The sequence below is a fragment of the Larus michahellis genome, chromosome 3, assembly GCF_964199755.1.
Source record: "Larus michahellis chromosome 3, bLarMic1.1, whole genome shotgun sequence".
Lineage (NCBI taxonomy): Eukaryota > Metazoa > Chordata > Aves > Charadriiformes > Laridae > Larus > Larus michahellis.
In genome coordinates this window covers 75,229,786-75,249,861 of record NC_133898.1, presented here as the reverse complement: position 1 = coordinate 75,249,861, position 20,076 = coordinate 75,229,786, and the positions used below count along the sequence as shown (strand labels likewise).

Genomic DNA, 20,076 nt, shown 5'->3' with positions numbered 1-20,076 from the left:
AGCTCTCCTTGCTGGCCTTAGTAGAGACATAGCCCATGTAGTTAATTTCAATAAACAGAATGGATATTTATTGTATTAAAGGTTCTTTATAAAGTTTCGATTACAGATATGATGGTTCTTGCTGTTCTTCCACTGGCTTTTTGAAATTGCAGCTATGTTTTTGCTTGGATTCAAATATTTATGCTTTCTCAAATTCGAGATGAAATACCTTTTTTGGTCAGTGTTAGTTATGTTTGATGGCATTGAGGGTGTCTTCTGAACAAGCACATGCTGCTCTTAAAACAACAGTCTGTCTTCTAAACCATCTGAATCATCAACACTATCTGCAAGCATTTCTTCACTTTAAGATATAATTTAACCAGTATCACTCCACAACCGGAAGGAACAAGAATTTTTTTTCATGTAACATAAAAATAATACGAAAGCTAATCATGGAGGCTACTGGCATTTTTGATTCCATGAAGGCTCAACCTTACCAATATAATTCTGAAAGAGGGAAATCACCCACAGTACAGTAAACTCTGCCCTTTCGAGCCTCTTGCAGGAATGGACTGAATTTGGTGGTTGTGTTAGACCCGTGCCACACTGGTATTAAGCTGGAGCACAGACTCTGGCCAGGGCACACTTTATCAGCCCCGTTGGCTCCCAGTGATTGTGACCCTTGCAACCGGTCGATCCATTCCTATAGAAGCCTTTCCAGATAGCAGTGTAGCTTTTTACCCTTAGAAAGTCAAGTTAGCAGAGCCTGTCAAATAAACAAATCTGCCTGCAGCCTCCCAGTGCCAGCACTGCATTAAACGTTAGACATAACAACATTCTTCCCTTAGACAGCGAAATTCCCGAAGCCTCATCAGCACCGGGCAGAGCTGGCCTGATTCCCTGCAGCGCTGCCGCAGAGCCAGAGCTGGGAGAGGCGAGGAGCAGAGGGAGGAGGCAGGTAGCCACCCAGGTGAGCAGCGGCCCCAGAAGTCTTCATCCCTTCAGCCATCCCCTGGGTCCCGTCCCAGGAAAGTGGATGGAGCAGAAAGACTCTTAACTGATTTCAATGGACTGCAGCGCTGCTCTGAGCTGGAGTAATTTGATAACGTAGAGTGAAGCCTGCAAATCTTTCATCTTTCCTATTGCTTTGTGTCTTGCAATGATAAAGTCTTAGACTGTAAACTCCAGGATACAAGCTGTGTATTCCTCCCTTTCTAGGCACCACTGAGCTCACTGAGCCTGTATTTAGCACAAAATACATCGTTTTAAAGTACTTAGCAATAATTATTAGGATAATAATTTCTAAGAATAGGCATACTGTCCCCAGTGTACTCAGCCAAATGGACTTGTCTTCAGTGCTTCTCTAATCTGTCAGCACTCAGCATCTTGCCACAGGTTTTTTGGGTTTGTTTTTGTTTAAAAAAAAAAAAAAAAAAAGCAAAGTATACTAGCAATTTTCAAGTTTGGTTTTTATTTGAGTATTTTCTTCAAGGAAGGATGTGTTAGCCAAATTCCAGTTTGGCTGGAATATGTGTCACCTTTATGGAGCGGGAGACAGGGCCAATAATGCTGACCTAGCACTGTCGGCCCTTCCCACCGACATCCCCTCGCAGAAGACCCTGGTTTCCCTCCCCCTCGCCTGCTCCGCTCTCCCTTCCTCTCCAGCAGCGATCGCGCCAGCCCAGCTCCACTCTCACAAATGTGAACAAGCTAATGAGCATTTTGTTGGCTCAGAAAAGCAAGCACCACTTCAGCTGCGCTCAGAGATCCAGCTCGAGTCTCTATAATTTGCTGCTCAGTCAGAGGCACGCAGTAATTTGTTCAGCTGGTTTTGGGAAAGTGAGATGTCTCTAAAACCACCAGCCCTTCTGCTCCTTCCGACTCTCCATCTGACCTTCTTTCTTAATCTTTTGCCCCAGGTTATTGTTTTAAATTCAGGAATGAAAAGCGGGAACAGTCAGACCCTGTTTCTTCATCACTTTGTGTTTTCTTTGTACTTTGAGCACTGCACAAAACGCTGGAGGGACCTGCTGCGTTCACATGCTTTGTGTCCTTTCTGTACTTTTCTTCTCCCTCTCTCTGAAAGAAGCCTCTTGGCACGCAGAAGGAGAAGCTGAAGGAAAAATGTTGTATTGTTTGAAAAAAAAAAAAAAAAGCATTTATTAAATGAACTATTTCCCTGTTTTGCCCCTCTTGTTCAAACCAGAGTTACTGTAATTTCTGAGTAACTTTCCTGGCCAAAGACCATGTCATGCAGAGATACCCGTACAAACTAACTAATCCATTTCAGAAATAATAAAGCAACATTTGGGCAATGCTACTAGCTTTATAAGTTGTTCAATGTTTCACAGCTTCAGTGTTTGATTGTTTTCAGTCAAACTGGCTGTCAATAATAGGCGATAGACTACATCTCAATGTCGGTATTTTGAAATTTTATAATATGAGGTAGTGGCCAGATAGTGATTTCATGGATGTTAAAATGATGTTTTATTTTGGCTTTTTTTTTTTTTCTAGGATTATCTGTTTTGTTCATGCTTGACTGCAAACATGCCTATGAATCTATATCCTGTTTCCAGTGTCTGCCATCTCAAGCGTAATACAATTTGCAAAAATCATTTGATATGTACAATCCAACATGGTAAGATTAGCTTACAGTAATGAAACAAACTAATTTAGAACTACTACGCACATTTTTCCAGCTAACACAACAAAGCTATGCACACTTGCTCCAAGAGAACAGGTTTTTTTATAGGTTAATATGAGGAGTCTGGCTCAACTTGGCCTGTATTTTCAGTGTCTCTGACAAGGTTTAACAGCTTCCTCAATGTCACTGCTCACTGAAGTCAGCAGGAAATCTCTCTGGACCTTCTCAGATTTTTCTTTCCCCAAGTGACCTTCATGTTTCCTTCTAAATACATTTTTCTGCATCACCTTGCCAATAACTAGGTGTGCCTTTAACAACTTCTCCCTTAAATTGATAATACAGGTGGCAAAACACTGTCCAAGCCATCTGTGCTCACAGCCCCAGTGTTTCGCCCGATGGGTTTCATCTGAGCAGTAGTTATGGCACTTCGCTTGGCTGCACTCCTCCTGAGGCTGAGCAGATCAGAGCGACACAAACATAATCTAGACCTGTTCTTAGCTTCACTGACCTTCTATTAAATGGTCAAGAGAATACACCCGTATCTACCAAGCTTTCCCAGGTTCATACAAAATCTGAAATCTCATACTGCCAGAGAAAAATAATCTCCCTAGACATGTATTTTAGCTGGTTAAGTTTTTTACTCAGCAAATTCTAATTTTGTCAGGGGTCAGTTATTAAAAACCAAGCAGCCCCTCTTTTGGGTAGCATCCTACCGTCTCGTCCAATTTTGTCCCCACCCAGCTTAATTACAAAATAGACCTGTCAGCCTTAATTTAATCAAACTTTTTTTCATGCACCATATTTCATGATGGGACTTAAGTACTCCAGATCCTTCTGCAGTATGATTTCACAGTTAACTTTAAAACATAAAAACATACAGGCATTAGAAACAAGCACTATCAGAAATAAACAATATTTCGTCAGTATACTTTTTGCTTACATGCAAGTTTAACTCTCAGACATCTTAAATGTTCTCCAGAGTCTAGACTGTATTTTGCTTTATTTTGGGGAGAGAGGGTGCTGGTTTTCAACAAGTCAGTGTATAGATAGTATGTTTACAAAGAAAACCTCAAAAATGTAGCCTACTGTCTGTTTGAATTTGTAGAGAACCTGAAAAAACAAGTCCAAGGTTAAAAGGGTTTTATTTATTTCTACTTATATGAATCTGATGGCAATAAGGACACTTTAAATGTCAACAATTCCACTGTTCATCAAAGCATGGAAGAAATGCAGGAACAGCTCATACAAAAAGAGCTACTTATTGCATTTGAATGATTACCCCTTGTAGTAGATTTTCAATCATGCATTAATTAAGTAGTTGCCAAGTAGTGTTGCAAAAGTGATTTAACATTTTTCTCTGAACAAGGATTCAAAACTAAAAACACTTGGCTAGCAACTTTTGCTTTTGTCCCTAATCTTTCTCCAATTATGCAAACATTTGAGTATCTAGAAATGAGCACAAGATTGCACTTTGAACTGAGTTTGCTCACCACGTTTGTAAAGAAAGATCAGACATTTCTCTGCCGTCAGAAGAGTTTTGTTTTATTTGAAGAAAGTCTGCCTGAAAAAATGTTTCTGTATGAATATTTTTCCCATGCTATTTTTCACCATTACATTGTATATGGGGTTGATTAAGGCCACTGAAATTTTATTAGCAATTTCTGCACATACAGTCTTGCCAAAATAAGTGCTTGTAAAAGCTTTTTAAAATTACCTACCTTATTGAACCTTAAGCACAAATTGCTACTACTGGAAAGTTTAAAAATCAAAACATTTTACCTGAGATGAGTACAATCCAGCTGATATGCAATTCAGCTACACGTACTATACTTTCTAGTCTTCTTGCTACACATACAGCTTGCGATTACTTGAGTAAGTAGAAGACAAGAAAGAAATGGAAACATCAAGCACCTGTTTTCTGTGCTAAATAAAGACAGTTCTATTGAAACACAAGGAGTCTGTATGGCAATGCTAACAATGATGGGAGAAGACTTCTCCAGGAGCCACGAAATACCGCAGGAAAAATGAAGCATTGCACTTCCAGAGGTTGCCAAATATTACAAAAGTATTCAGGTAATGCATCTGGAAAGCAAACCCCATACCCTTATGTTAAACCTACGCAAAACTGCAAAGGTTTTGTGCAACTGCAAAGGTTTTGTGCCAGCAGGAGCCTTGGAACAAGGAATGTGATTGTGTTTTAGTTATGACCAGTCACATGTGGCATATACAGAAATGAAACTTATGTGGGTGTGAAGCTTGGCCAGTCCAGTTCACCACTCCATGAAAAAAAAAGAGAACTAAATAGCTGCCCCATCAATAAAGAAAGAAACATTCCTCTCCAGCAGGTCACAGAGTGGCTTTTGATGGCTGCTGTTCATCTGCTGTGCCCAATTATGAGCAAATTTGATAGCCCACAGACTGTTTTTCTGGAAAAAGGTGGGGAAGTCTGCTGAATATTTTTAATATATCGTTATTAAAGTTAACTTTGCAGACCTAGTGTTTTATATGCTAATGGCTGCATGCCAGATGAATGATTACTGTAAATGTGTCAGTTAAACAGCCCAGTGACAGGTCCATATGTGCTCTATAAAGAAACTAGTTAAGCTGACCCTGATCAAAACCAGAATGATTGACTTAAAATTTCAGGAGCTCAGAAATACAAAGACTGGTTAAAGATGTGAAATAGACTTCGGCAGATTACCTATACCTGCTGTGATTCCCCTCTCCCCTTCTGGATCGGATCTATGTGTACATGTCCTCCAAACCTACACAACTTCTGTCCCTGGATGCAAAAGCTCCTACTTGCTTTGCAGATGACCAAAGCACTAGAAGATGCTGCTGCTTCTGCTGGATTGCTTTATGACCCCCCGCCCGCTGGAGGTGCCACTGGAAGGGACTGCAGGAACTATGTGACAGAGACTCTTCTGCAGTGCAAAACCACACACCTCTGCAGAGGTGCTGGTAATGTCATCAGCTGCTCCAGGGAGATGCCGCAGGGTCCTGCCCTGGAGTTGCATTGCTTTCTGAAAGGACAGCACAGCATGGGAGGATGGTAACCCTCAAAGCAATGTCACATACGCACAAACAGCTGTCAGTCAGGCGACTGACCTCCCTGTACACCTGTACTATTCTCAAACAGCAATATCTGCTGCAAATGCTTCAGACAGACAGTGTGTGTATCTTAAGTCCATCGTGTTTCCTCCAACAGAAATGAGAGATTTTACAAAGATAGCCTCACTATATATTCTGAGTCAGTTTAGGGTTCAGCCTTTGAAGTAGAATAGGAGATAACGTTAACTGAAAATAGTTTGGTATTGGTTTCAGACGTAATTAGTTTCCCTTATATCATCAGCTTCAAGAACTTCAAGATGTTACTAATTTTCAGTCCCAGAGCATGGCCTTTTTAAGCAATCAGATGATGAAAGAGCCAGCACATATTGCTTTTGTTCAATGGCAGACCTGACTTTGATATTCTTGAAGCCATTTGTGCTGCAGCATTTATTTTCCCAAATTTCATACTCTGCTTTTCAAACTACAGTGACCACTTTAGGTTAATACTTGCTCCATCACCTCCTGAAAACTGATGATTTCCATTTCATCTTAGCATAGAAATGAAAGAATACAGACTGACTCTAGCAGTCTTTAGCATTACTGTGTGTGCTAGGTTTAATCCAAAAAAGCTGAAATAGCTGCAAAGCTCTACTGCAAGGCATAGACTTTGGACTAAGCAGTTCAAGGTAAGCTTCCACAGAGATTGAGGTGTGACCCTGACCAGTCACGATCAACTGGGCAGAACCACTTTATACGTATCTTAGCTTGAAGTATCCATCAGCCTTCTAGAGGCTATTTTTATTGTCTTGTTAAGCTCTTTTAAGAATCAGTCTTCTCCAGCTTCCTAACTCTTTTCTGGAGAATAGGCAGTAAATACAGAGTGCAGAAGGACCAGAAGTCAGGAACGGGTCATGGTGGAATTGTTATTAGTGCACCTTTAAAGGATTAAAGGTGGCAGTGCAAAAGTAAGCTTTATACTTGGGTGGAAAGGGTACAATGGTGGGCTAGAAGCTGACCTTAAGGCTGATCTTGATGGACGTATGCCAGGTGTCTTCTATCCAGTGGGAGCCAGGAGAAGCAACAGAGTAGTTCCCTAATCAAAAAAAGCGAAGGAAATCCTATGTGTCCCCAGCTGGTAAGAAAATGCAAGCGAAAAACATATTCTCCTGTGTCACAGTAGGACCTACTGAAATAGTGTCCTGAATATGCACACAGCAGGCAGGAATGGTTCTTCGCTGGCCTGTAGCTTGTTTGAATTAAAATTGTTTGAATCATTATGCATGCTAAATTACCTGAGGTAATCAATTCTAAAATATCATCGAGGTTCACTTCATTAATAAAATAACACTATGCAGTAGGAGTTACAAAGCACAGTTTACTGCCAGTATGCTCAGTATGTCCGCAGTCTAAATAGATAACTCATTTCTCCCTAGGTAGCATTTTGCAATGAGTAAAGTATTGCTCTTTAAAAAAAAAAAAATCCCATATTATTAAAATAGATACACACTCGACTTTTGTACTTTGCTGGTGTATCTTCAAATGCCATGTCATCCATGGCTGTGAAATTAACAGCTGCTACAACTATAGACTTGTGGCTTGGCTTGCTAAGATTTCGTGGAACTGCAAAGTTTTTCCAGCAATGTCTCTCTTTCTGTTTGTTGATTATGGTTTCCTTTGAGGTACCTCCACATTTTTATGTCCATTCCCCTGGTGTCTAGTCTTTCTTTCCATGTATTTACTTAGCTGTGGTCTCTCACATTTTTTCCTTATCCTGAAAATTGACTTCTCACCCTTTCTAAGCAGTATTTTCATGTGCTTTAAAGGAAGTCCAGGTGGTGTTGAGGTCTCAGGATGCATAAATTGTTGAGTTCTTTCTGTTTCTTTCTGCATTCTAGCAAAGACCAGTCCTCTGCTTCTGACACTGTTGAAAAAAATAACAGCAGCTAAGAGCTGGGTTATTCTGTTCCATACGTACTTCATGAATTATTTGGTTTTTTGGATAACGCTACAGTAGTATTGAAAGGCCCCAACAAAGGTTGTTCCTGAATTAAAGGATGTGTGATTGTGTCAGAAGTATGACAAGGTATATTAAGTAACGTCAAAACATAACAGACAAGTTGTGAGATGACAGTACCGTGAAAAATAACGTAAAGGCAGCAGATGAAACCTTGATTCTGTTAAAACTGTACCATCCCAGGCTACAATGAAGACAGAAGATTCCTTTTAAGGAGAACAACATCACTAAAATGATGTGCCCATAAAAATGCTAACATGGTCCTTAAAATTATTCTAAACAGATACTTTTAGATAAGATATGGAAGTATTAAGGCTGTTGTGCAGAGCAGTGCTGAGGCTTTATCTACAGTACTGAGCACAGTTCTGTTTACAAGAAAAGAACTAAATTATTTTAGTTTGTTTAGAAGAGCAGCGAAAAAGCTGAGAGGGAATATGCGTGCTGCCTGAAATGTACATTATCTCAGCACAAGGACATGGACCTGTTGGAACTGGTCCAGAGGAGGGCCATGAAGATGATCAGAGAGCTGGAGCACCTCTCCTATGAAGACAGGCTGAGAGAGTTTGGATTGTTCAGCCTGGAGAAGAGAAGGCTCCAAGAAGGCCTTACAGGAGCCTTCCAGTACCTGAATGGGGCCTACAGGAAAGATGGGGAGGGACTCTTTATCAGGGAGTGGAGTGCTAGGACAAGGGGGAATGGTTTTAAACTGAAAGAGGAGAGATTTAGATGAGATATTAGGATGAAATTCTTTACTGTGAGGGTGGTGAGACACTGGAACAGGTTGCTCAGAGAGGTGGTGGCTGCCCTGTCCCTGGAAGTGTTCAAGGCCAGGCTGGATGGGGCTTTGAGCAACCTGGTCCAGTGGGAGGTGTCCCTGCCCATGGCAGGGGGGTTGGAACAGATGATCTTTAAGGTCCCTTCCAACCCAAACCATTCTATGATTCTATGAGGACAGAGATAAAAGAGAGGATAGCTATTAAACTGGACAACAACGGATTATGAACAAATGTACAGAAGATGGACAAGCTGTAGGCTGGAGATCAGCAGAGACTCCCCAGCCAGTAGAGTCAGCAGATTCTGCAGCCATGTTGGTAGGACCAAAACCAGACTATAAGGAAGCTGAATAAGTTTATGAGGGTCATTGTAAAACGTACTGCTGCAAGAGCAGACATAATTTCAGCCCTGCTCTAGAGAATGGCGGCAATAGGATGTCTTCCAAAAGCTTTCTTTTTCCCACATGTAAATTTTGCTCTCATGAGCTCTAAATTCAATGGGTCAGGAGGTCCCTTTTAACCTTGTGATCCTATCTTATGGAGAAATCCTCCAGTGCTTGAACGGTGGTGAGAGAAAGCACAAGAGTATTTCAGGAAAAAATTACACTGATAAGCAACAAAGGAGAGTATCAGCGGTTCCTAAACGGAGGGGCCACATAACAGTCAGTTTTTCATAATGCTGGGGCTAACCCTACAAGCTAGCAGGAAACAAGGGTACTCAGTATATCACAGAAACTGCTCGGTGTTTTGAAGATTTAGCATCTCCTAAATAAATAAGTTATTTCTGTGGTTTACAGTTCAGTCCTGGTCTGCTGACATGAAAGGCAATGTTTTCAGTGATTTCAGCAACACAGGAACAGGACAGGTTTTTAAGCGAACTATGTACCTAATGAATCAAGTGGTTTGTCCCCATCATTCATTATGATTTTAAGCCAGACACAATGTTCCGTTCAAAAACATGGTTTCTTCTGTGATAAATGGCCCACTTCTAAACCCTGAACTTTCATGAAAAGCTTTGGAGTTTTGCTTTTAATCCTTGAGGTTTTCACTGAGAACAAAAAATTCCAGTTCTCTTTTTGGCTTTGCCTATAATTTCCTTTTTGCCACTGAACATACTGAGGGAAATTAATTCAGGATCCTTGCTCCCAAAAATAAAGTGCTGCCATCCCCATTTACACCTTACACCTATTTATTTACACAAAACAAGTTATTTTATGTAAATTGAGTCCATCAGAGTTCTGCAAAAGAACATGTATTTTTCCTGTCTCCACTTTTTGTACAAATGGTATTTCACTGTTGTCATTCTTGAAGCTGTAACCGTTGACCACAGTGGAGACACAGAAATCTCCTTGTATAACATTAATAACTTCAAAGCAAAACAGACTTTAAAAAAAAGGCCTGAAGTTTGGCAAAAGCAACCTCTAGGCTTCAGTGGCCTGATACACAGGCTGGTTTACAGACTTTGAACATGCGCGTTGCTGCCCCAGGATGCAGACGGAACAAAGCCCCGTTTTCCTCAGAAGATCCCAGACTATCTGGGCAATCCTACTGCAGATAGCATTTTCCAGGATTTCTTAAGACCTCAATAAGTGTTTTTGTTGTGCCAGACACACCTACACACATAATTTCCTTCTCCTCATTTGGAAATGCTCACTATGAATGGTGATACCATGCAGGACACCCCCTTAGACTCTCAATCACTCAAACACTCATTAGCCCAAGGAAAAGCATAGCTATTATTAGTGAATGGCAAACACAGACAATCCTTAACATGGCCATACAAAATTTTAGTTAATTGCTAATTTAGTCCTAATTAATTCAGTTACTGCTACCTGGAGTATTGCATGCTCCTAAAGAGGAAGATCAACAGCTATACGAAGGCCTCAACTTCAGAAGCCTGGTACAGTAGAGCTTCGTTGGACCTGAGAAGCTTTGTGCTCAGAATTTTGGTTCAGGCCCATCTCTACTAGCAACTAAGGGTCCTGGGGACTGGTATCCATCAGGAAGAGGCTTAGCAGGAGCAGAAAATCTGAGACACTCATGCCATAGCTGTAACACTCTGAAAGGGTTGCCTTTCTCATCCCAAAAGAAAAGGATCCTCCCAGAATAGTGTATGATGGAAGTTACTAATCAAGAATTACGGAGGATATTTCTAGCATGCTTGCCTCAAGGCAGATAGTATTAGCTCCTATAAGAATATCCGTTTCAAGCAGCACCAATATTTCAGTAAAGTCTTCCACCCATGTAATGACTAATAAGGTTATACTAAGCACCCTGGAGGCAGAATTTTCTCTATGAAAAACGATAAGCCATTTCCATGACAATATCTGCAATATCCTGAAGGCTGTGACTAGGGCAGAAGAGTTCTATATACTCATTCAAAGGAGTAAAGATTGTGTTCACACAACAACAGTAATTTATAATAAGGGCCAAGAGGGAAGGAATATCTGAAAACCATAGGAAATATTTTTTAGAACCTATTAATCATTTAAATTGTTTCTAAATGCTTTTGAAGAGGTACAACAGTGTTTTTCAAACTAATGTTTTCAGCAGTTTCCACTTGTTCTGCTGGATTCGCAGTCTTTTTTTCCTGGAATGATCTGTATTTCATAGTTGGGAATTTTACAAGACTCACAGCATTTCCTATATGAATGAACAGAAGGACAGAACACCCTTTTTGTGATGATCAAGGTAAACACACAAATTCACCTCAGATGAGAGTGTTATTGACTCAGTTCTCTAAATTACAAATTTAGGATATTAAAGTCATGCAGCACAGAAGCTATGATATACCATAAAACATTATTTTCCCAGCATGGTGGGCACAACCCGATTAAGACACACAAAACATAGGGGACTCCACACCTGAGGCAACAAGATTTGTTCTAGTTGGCTCCTTTGGTATCTTTAACCTTCTTCCTTCCCAAAACAGGAAGGCTGTCCACACCTCTGACCTCCCAGGTTGGTGGAATTCAAGAAGAATCTCCCTCCTCCTGCAGAATGAAGCCTCCTTCAAAAGTAGTTAGATGTTCAAGCACACTCTTCTGCACCTATATTTCCTCTGAAATATGCTGTAGCCTAAGCAACCTCACACTTCCCTGTCTTTCCTAGGTTTTCTTCAGCCTCCTTGCACTACTCTTCACCACCTCCACCTTCCTATTTCCAAAACTTGAGGGTCCAGAACCCTCAAGCCCCCAAGATTTTAACACATTTGTAGTCTCTTTCCTGTTGTCTCTTTAAAGCTGTTCCTACTTTAAATTTATACAGTATTTCTCAGTCATGTGCTCCACCTGGATATTAGAACACCCATACAAAATTAGCTTCAACAGAGTTATATCCCCCATAAAAAAAAAAAAAAACCAAACACAAGAACAGACAGAAGTATGAGTTCCAAGCCCAGAAGACATCATTATACCACCCGCATAACCCACACCTTATCAGCCTCGCTCAGTAACTCATGAAATTACCCACTAATTACTGGTTAAGCAAGAGTGCAGCATCTGGAAGCCTTGTGGCTGCCTTTCATAGCTGCAGTTTCCCTCTCCCACAGAGACTTTCACTCCAATCAGCACAGAGCTACAAATAAAATTGATTCATATCAGGTATATGTATGCACATTGGTCCCCTAAAGAAGAGCACATCAAAGTGTTTTTAACACACATAATAGTGAAACTGAATTTCTAAGAGGAAAGAAAAAAAACCCAATACATTATTTTTCTTGTCTATAATACTTCTAGATTTATCGCTTCGACTTTTAGACTTACCTCCCTCTTTATTCCGAGAAGACAATTCATTCTAGCAATGAGTGCAAGTATTCATAAGCACACTGGGATCCTTCAGGATGAAAGACGTTTCTATAAATGTAATACATACAATCCTAACAAGACAAGCTACTTGGATATATCCAACTATAAGCAGATAGACTTAGGTGCAAAAAACCCAAATTCTATTATATGAGTTATTTTCTAAGCTCCTGTAAGTTAAAAACCAACCCTTTTATCTTCTAAACAGAGGTTATGTTGGCATTTTTTCAGCAAAAGGCAAATTACATCCTGAATTTGTCAAGAACAAGAGCAGTTTTCCAAGGAAGTGATCATCCTGACTCATATTCATTTCATCTGAGTAAACTGCTCTGTTCTGAAATTTCCCTTTTTTTCCCCCCGCCCTTTTCCAGAAAGGCAAGGAGTCTGGTTCTAGGTTGATAGGACAGTATACACCTAAACTATTTGCCTGTACCACAGATTACCCAGCTCACCAGAGCTGAGCACAATGTTGGAGGCAGCACTAGAAAATGTTGGAGGCAGCACTGGGGATGGGTAGCTTCCAAAGAGTAGTTTACAAATTACTCCTCCTAATAGCATAGTAGTTTATAACATTGAGCATTGGGTTCCTGACTGCAATCTTTTTATTTAAAAACACTTAAAAACAACAGTTAAGATGAATGACCATAAGGTTATGGGGTAACTAGAAAATTATGTTATCATTAATTAGAAGAGAAATTTAAACTGTTGTGACTGCCATAATCTGTGATTGCAGTAGGCAAAGCCTTGTGCCTCCATGCAGTTCATCGTCAAATCACAGACTAAAGCTGCATAATTAAAATTATTAAAGAAACTATTTATAAAGCATGTCCTTACAGAGAGTCGTTCAGAAACAGAATAAGCTATTGGAAATAACATTAGAACATTCGAGTATAGGTACATCTTTAAAAAAATAAGTAAAATACACATTAGAAATCCTCCCTACTGTTAAGGAGCCCAACATGAAGAGCTACAGGATTGGTTTTCCCCCCTGTAAATGAAAGAATGTAATTCATGTTAAAACAAATAAAGATGTGAACCGATTGTAACAGCTTTACCAAAAGTCCAAACGTAAGTGAGAAAAGAAGTTGCGGAGGTTCAGAACAGGAAACTAAGATAAGCCTCTCCTGAAATGGTGTTAATAAGCGATGAGGGGAAAGCTTTAAGCTGTTACCTCTCTGCATTTTTTCCTATTATCATGTGTCCAGCAGGGGAACTCCACTGACAGAATCACCTAGAACAACAGCCATCACTCCTGCAAAGATAGGATTGGTGACATGTGAGAAGATACGTCTAAACGAATGTGTTTTAAGAAAACATTGGAATTATAAATTAGTTCTTTGAAATAATCTGCTTATTGCTGTTCTTATATGTTCTACAGTATCTGGTCAAGCATGGCCCTTCTACTGGTTAGGCTTCTATGACACCTGAGTTGATCTAATGGTGAGAAACACACTGGGTTCACATACATCTTTCTTATGTGATTTAAAAAAAAAAAAAGAGAAAAAAAAACCAGACAGACATGAAACTAAAGATGAAAACCAGAGTAGAGAAGGAATTTTTCTATTTCAGGCTCAGCTCAGCCCCCAGAAAAATCAAAAAAAACTCACCACAGGAACTTCGCTTTTCTATTTCCTACAATTCTTGCATGGGAGCAATTAGCTTAAAGCATGTGACTCTGTACAGCACAATTCAAATAGCACAAAATATTGAAGCTGAGAGCTAGCTTGCCATTCAGCAGACATATGCCAAAACCTTATAGTTAGTTTCTTGACATTTATTTCCTTGTCTGAGAGGAAGGTGAGCTGCAAAAAGAATTAAGTTCAGATACTGCATTTTTGTTAAAGTAGGTTTACAAGAACCACAGCGAATAGGAGAAGTAGCAAGGAGTGCACTTCCAGTAATAAACCAGACACATCCAGGGTACAGGGCTAATCTAAGAGACAATCTGTAAACGAAATTGTATTCATTTTACTTCAGGCAAGGGTAACGCAGGACTGTGCTGTTCCAAACAAAAATTAGAAATCTCTCAAGTAGAGAAATATTCTGCAAATCCTACGTCGTACATTTTTAGGACATCTGGAGATTCTTTGTTCTTTGCAATTCCCAGTACTCTCCTAAAGATCATTATTAAAGTATCAAATAAAAACTGCTGGCAAGCCCTAAGTATTTCATAACAGATTGTGCTATCTTATATGATAATATCTTGTTAGGGTGTGAGATGACGAAAAACAATATGTGGAAAAACATTCAAATCAGAGAAGTCAATACAAAGCAGAATAAAAGCAGGGAAAGTACTCTCTTTTCTCATTTTCGGTGTCCAGACAAGTTCACATCGCCCAAAGGAAGTGGCAGGAGCCTCCTTGTACTGAACAAAGCACCACAGAATACCCTGAGAGGAAGGAACAATCATGAACTGAAGGAAAGATAAACAGATGCCCAAGGGAAAGAGAAGTCCAGACCTCAGTTTCTGTAACTCTTATAGCAAGTCCCACAACATGAGCATCCACGTCCTGGAATAACAGATTTTTAAATAAAATAATTTTTTTAAAAAAGAAAAAGCTGCCAATCAACTTTCCAGATTTGGTAAGCTTTTTTGTATAGTCTATATGTTTCAGCTGCTATGTTTCACTCACTGGTCCTTTAAATCATTTCAGCACCAGCATGACTCTACTGAAACCAGCAGGGTTACAGCATAACAGAGCAGAGAATTAGGCCCACTAGTGTGATTGCTAGTTGCTAGACTGAAGGAAAAACAACTTTTTTTGAGCTTCACATAAGTTCTTTTAATCACTACACGGGCTGAACTAATCCAAAAGACATCAGACAATTCCTGTGCTTGGAGGACATCAAGTGAGCTGTATTTCTTTTTCCCCCGGACTGGGACGTTACTAAACTAGCACGACAAATAGTCTGGACATCATAACTCTCTAAACACACTTCTAATCCCACAGATGTGATTAGCAAATTAACAGAACGGGAAGCCTGGAAGAACCAGCGGGTCATCTAGTCTCCCCTTTTGCCAGAAAATTTCATCCAGTCTCTGAGGCCAGTAACTTGTATTGTCTGATTAAAGCATTCCATGTGTTTCAGTTAAAGCATATTTTCATATTTTCCCAAATGATAAACAGATATGAAGATTTTGAAAGAAATTCAGTATTTCCCCAGTGGTTAACTTCACATTTTAAATAATTGCCTTATTTTAAAAAAGAAAAAAAAAAGGCTTTCCAGGAACATCTGGAAAATATGTCAAGTCCACAGATAACAGTTGCATCTGCCATTAATAGGCATTTAAGCTGGTAACATCCAGAAAAAACTAACAAATGGCTTTTACCTTTAGCAAGTGATGTTCTGCTGGAGGTGGGTCTCAAGATGCCTTGTCAGGACAGCACCAGGAAGCTTCCAGGACTGCAACAGCAAAAAGCACAATTCTAACACAATCCCTGAAGAAGCATCTCACTTCCAGGCTAAGTAATTCTCTGCAGCTGCTCAGGCTTCATGACACCAAATAGTAACTCGCAGTTCCCAGAATTAGGTAGTTTGCTACAGCTGCTAACAGTCATTTGCAGGAATAGCCAGGGCTGAGAGATTCCCAACATTAAAACCTGTGAGTAGAGGTCATATCGTTACATTGCTTGACTCAACTGTTCTTAAAAATGAGCATTTACTGTGCTATTTAACCCACTATTTCTCCCTATATATCTAAAGACACAAAGTTGTTCCCATTACACAATGACAATGGATTTTTGTGCTTTTCACTCTTTCTAGGCACTCTGTCTCCAGATGGCAGAAAGTGCAGCTAAAGGCACCGAGATTACTTGATTGCCAATGTGCTTCCAGTGCCCTGCAAATCATTTGAAGGGACTAGAGGGGTTTTGTGTCTTTTTTCTTTAGGATAGAGACTGTAAAAATTGTTTACCTGTTTGACAGAACTGTTTTCATTTCATAAACTCAGTTATAGGGAACCTGGATTGCTAACAAAGAATATGTGATAGACAGATCCCCCTAATTGATCTGAAGATTCACTATTACTGAACACAGGCAGGTTTCTCTTCTTCAGTTTGCATTTAATTATTGTGTAAAGTAATACCACAATATCCTTTGCAGTACCCCAAAACTCAGTGGAGACTCCCTAGCTCTACAAGCAGACCTGAGGATTTGTGGCTATGGGAGTGGTAACAAGTGGCTTAATGGGACTCATATCACTAAACTGCTTAGCAAATCCCACTCCTCAAATTCTGGCGATAGCCATAATGTTGCTATGCTCTGTTTTGATTAAGGTATTTGAGGCTACATAAAATCCAGACTAAGGTTTTGCCAGGATTACAGCAAAAATTCTGAAAAAGGCCCTAAGTAACCAACTTACACAGCATTTTGTAGAGACTGTTGTACAACATTAATTTAAAGTCGCATAAAAGAAATTCAGTCTCAATTTTGACATATTTACCTTGTTAAATAAGGTGGTTTTAGGAAGGTGTAGAGAAAAATTGCCACCAAAAACCAGGTTATACTGGTAGTTCACAAACCATTGCAGTGCTGGTGCACATACTCCAACGGAGTATGGTGCACACGCCTCCAACAGAATGGTGTGAGCAGACACAGATCTCCTACAGCATCAGATTTAAGAGCTTAGCGTTGGCTTCTTACCTTCTGAGAGCCACATACAGCTCTCATATAGAGCCACAGCCAGCTTCTCCTGTGAGTCAAGGATGAAGCCAGCAGTGGCTGCCCATATAGGGCCCAGACCTTTATATTTGGCAGATCTGGGAATGGAGAAGATCTTTGGGGTCTTTTCCTGCCTTCCCCTGCTGCTCAGCCATGGAAACAGCTGGAGCTGGGAAGGAGAGACTCTGTCCCCTGGAAGATGGCGTATCATAGTGTCTTTTTGCAGCCAATTATGAAGGAACTGATGACATTGCCAAATTATACTCAGGGCCCTTTTATATTTTTGAAAGCTGAGGAGTTTTGGGGAGCAGCATGGTTTAGATGAGGTTTGTTGGGCCAGAAGATGGGTGACAGTGGGAGTTAGCTGGGGTTTGCAACAGCAAGAGGCATCAGTTGCCACCTGGGAAGGAGACAAGGCCACCCCTGCCCTTGCCTTGCAGTGCAGAGCCTGAATGCCTTCTTGATTCTCTCCACTCTCTGAGGGGAGAGAGTGTGAGTCTTTTCCTTTCTCAGATCCCTCCGCCATTTCTAGTCCAAATTTTGGAGGCGGATCATATAATCCCAGAATGGTCGAGGTAGGAAGGGACCTTTGGAGGTCATCTGGTCCAAACCCTCTGCTCAAGCAGGGCCACCTACGGCCAGTTGCCCAAGACCACATCCAGACAGCTTCCAAGGATGGAGACTCCACAACCTCCCTGGGCAACCTGTGCCAGTGCTCCATCACCCTCCCAATGAAAAAGTGTTCCTGATGTTCAGAGGGAACCTCTTGTGTTTCAGTTTGTGCCCACTGCCTCTGGTCCTGTCACTGGGCACCACTGAAAAAAGCCTGGCTCCATCCCGTTTACATCCTCCCTTCAGGTATTTATTTACATGGCATTGATGAGATCCCCGTGAGCCTTCTCTTCTCCAGGCTGACCAGTCTCAGCTCTCTCAGCCTCTCCTCCTATGAGAGATGCTTCAGTCCCTTCATCATACTTGTAGCCCTCTCTCCAGCATGTCCGTTTCTCTCCTGTACTGGGGAGCACAGGACTGGACCCAGCACTCCAGATATGTGTCATCAACGCTGAGCAGAGGGAAAGGATCACCTCCCTCGACCTGTTGGTGACACTCCTCCTAATGCAGGATAAGGAAGGAAATGCCAAGGGGCCTTATCTTCACGCACAGAGAAGCACTGATGAGTACAACATTGTTCAAAAGTCCTACAGATTCTTCCTGCACATTTCAGCATCCATCTCATCAAAACATCTTACAAAAGACTGCAGTCAAAAGCCTAAACTTCATAAAGCCGGGGCACCTTTTGTGTTCAAAAAACGACTCTTATTCTGCAAAATTAGCAACATGAATTTACTTTGGTAGCTGACTGACTCATATAGCTGATAGTATCACTCTCCCTGATAACGTCACCCTAGAGCTCAGTTTGAATTTGGATTTTTTTGTTTAATTCTTTTTAAAAATATTCTGAAGAACTGGAAAGAATTGGAAGTTATGTGACAAAAATTAATAACAAGTGTGGAAAAAGTCCTCCTCACTTAAATCTTAAAGACTGTCTGTTCAATTTGGGACCGTGACTCAGTTAATGAATCTGTAATGTTGCATAATTTTTCTATTTCTCAAGACTTATGGAAAAGGAGTGACATTTAAGCACCTTTCTAAAACTGTAGAGTTGTATTGCAATATTATTATATATCATCTGAGGATGATACCCAGACATATTTTACTAAGGATCCTTGACAAAATCATCATAATGTAACCCATAATATTCTCTAAAGGATGCTTTTATCTTTGTCCCTCTATTAACAGTAGGAGACCAGTGACTAATCTAATTCAGAGTGAAATCAATATTCCTTCGCTTACAAAACAGTCTCGGAAGGTTTTGTGGGTTTTCAGTCAATGAAGACCTTGCAATGGAAAAATATGAGCATCTGGTAAAGAGAGGGGCCTGAGGTCCTTGTCACTGGCATGGAGAGGAAAGGCCCCCTGATAACCACTAGAAAAATAAGAAAAGGCAGAAAGAAAAAGAAAAGATACCTTAAAGCCTTAAATACTTTTGGAAATTAGGTACTCAAACTTTGAATGGATTCACATGCCTAAACTTTCTGGATTTAGAAATTCCAAGTTTTTTGAGATCAGCATTGTATATCAGTTTTCTAAGTAAAAATGAGCTCAGATTGCAATCTCAAAAGGAAACAAATTTGTAAAAGGCTGCTAGCCAGGTGAATGTGTTTGCACTGGTTCCTGTGATATATGTTACATTTTATACCAAAGATTAGAAAGAAACCACAGACAGATCGTGGCATGTGTAGTATCAGTTCACAGCAGGAACTAAAGATGAAAATCTCTAGAGTCAGAGTTCATGACGAGCTCTAAGAATCCTTCCAGGTGTTTTCATGGAAATTGATACAATAGAGTACAGAGATGAAAGAGCAAATATATATTATTTTAAATCATAGCTTCAGGGCTTAAAGCTAAGCTCAGCAGGTACTAAGAGACCCAGCATGGATTTCAAAGCAAATGTACATCTAAAGAAAGCAATTTTTCATTAGAGTCATATTTTACACTTCATTCCCTTTTTGTTTTCTTTTTTCTCACAGTCTTCTCTTCCTACGCTATCACAGTCTTTTCTTCTGCTACTTCTTTTTTTAAAAAAGTTTCAGAAAATGACAAAATATATTTCTGCTTGTGTTTGTGGCCTCTTCATTTATTGTTTCCTGACTGTGTGCAGAATTGAGGCATAATTCAACTTACAACTAGGCAAGCCAACAGCTCATGCCCTGCATTTACAAAAGAAATAGTGATGTAACAGTAACAATTAATGCAAAATTTCCTATGTCAAATGCACTCCATCAAAAAGGAGTAAAGAGACAAGTCCCATTTACACTTAAGACCTGCCATGGCATTCTAGAGAAAACAGCACTTGGAACGGTCCGGTTTGGTGGTGATAAGAGGACAAGAGTACTGTCATATTCTGACAGCCATAAATGAAAAATAATGTATTCATCTGCATTTCTGAGAGAATATATACTTAATCTTTTACGTGATGGCCTGTTCCCTACTATCTGAAATAAGCAAGTAGAATCTGAGAGCCACTTGCACAATTTCGCACACTTCTAAACACACAACCAGATTTATACATGCAAAATTCTCAAAAAG

The 20,076-nt window shown here is 40.2% G+C and overlaps 1 long non-coding RNA gene across 1 annotated transcript; it reads right to left on the bottom strand.

Annotated features, from left to right (window-relative positions):
• Nucleotides 1-1,637: 1,637 nt before the first annotated feature.
• Nucleotides 1,638-15,732, bottom strand: LOC141740091 (uncharacterized). The gene is made up of 5 exons (XR_012585879.1): nt 15,596-15,732; nt 13,436-13,516; nt 7,465-7,595; nt 6,691-6,767; nt 1,638-2,092 (listed from the first exon to the last, which is right to left on the bottom strand). It is a non-coding gene; the product is annotated as an uncharacterized LOC141740091 (long non-coding RNA).
• Between the last annotated feature and the right edge of the window lie 4,344 nt (nt 15,733-20,076).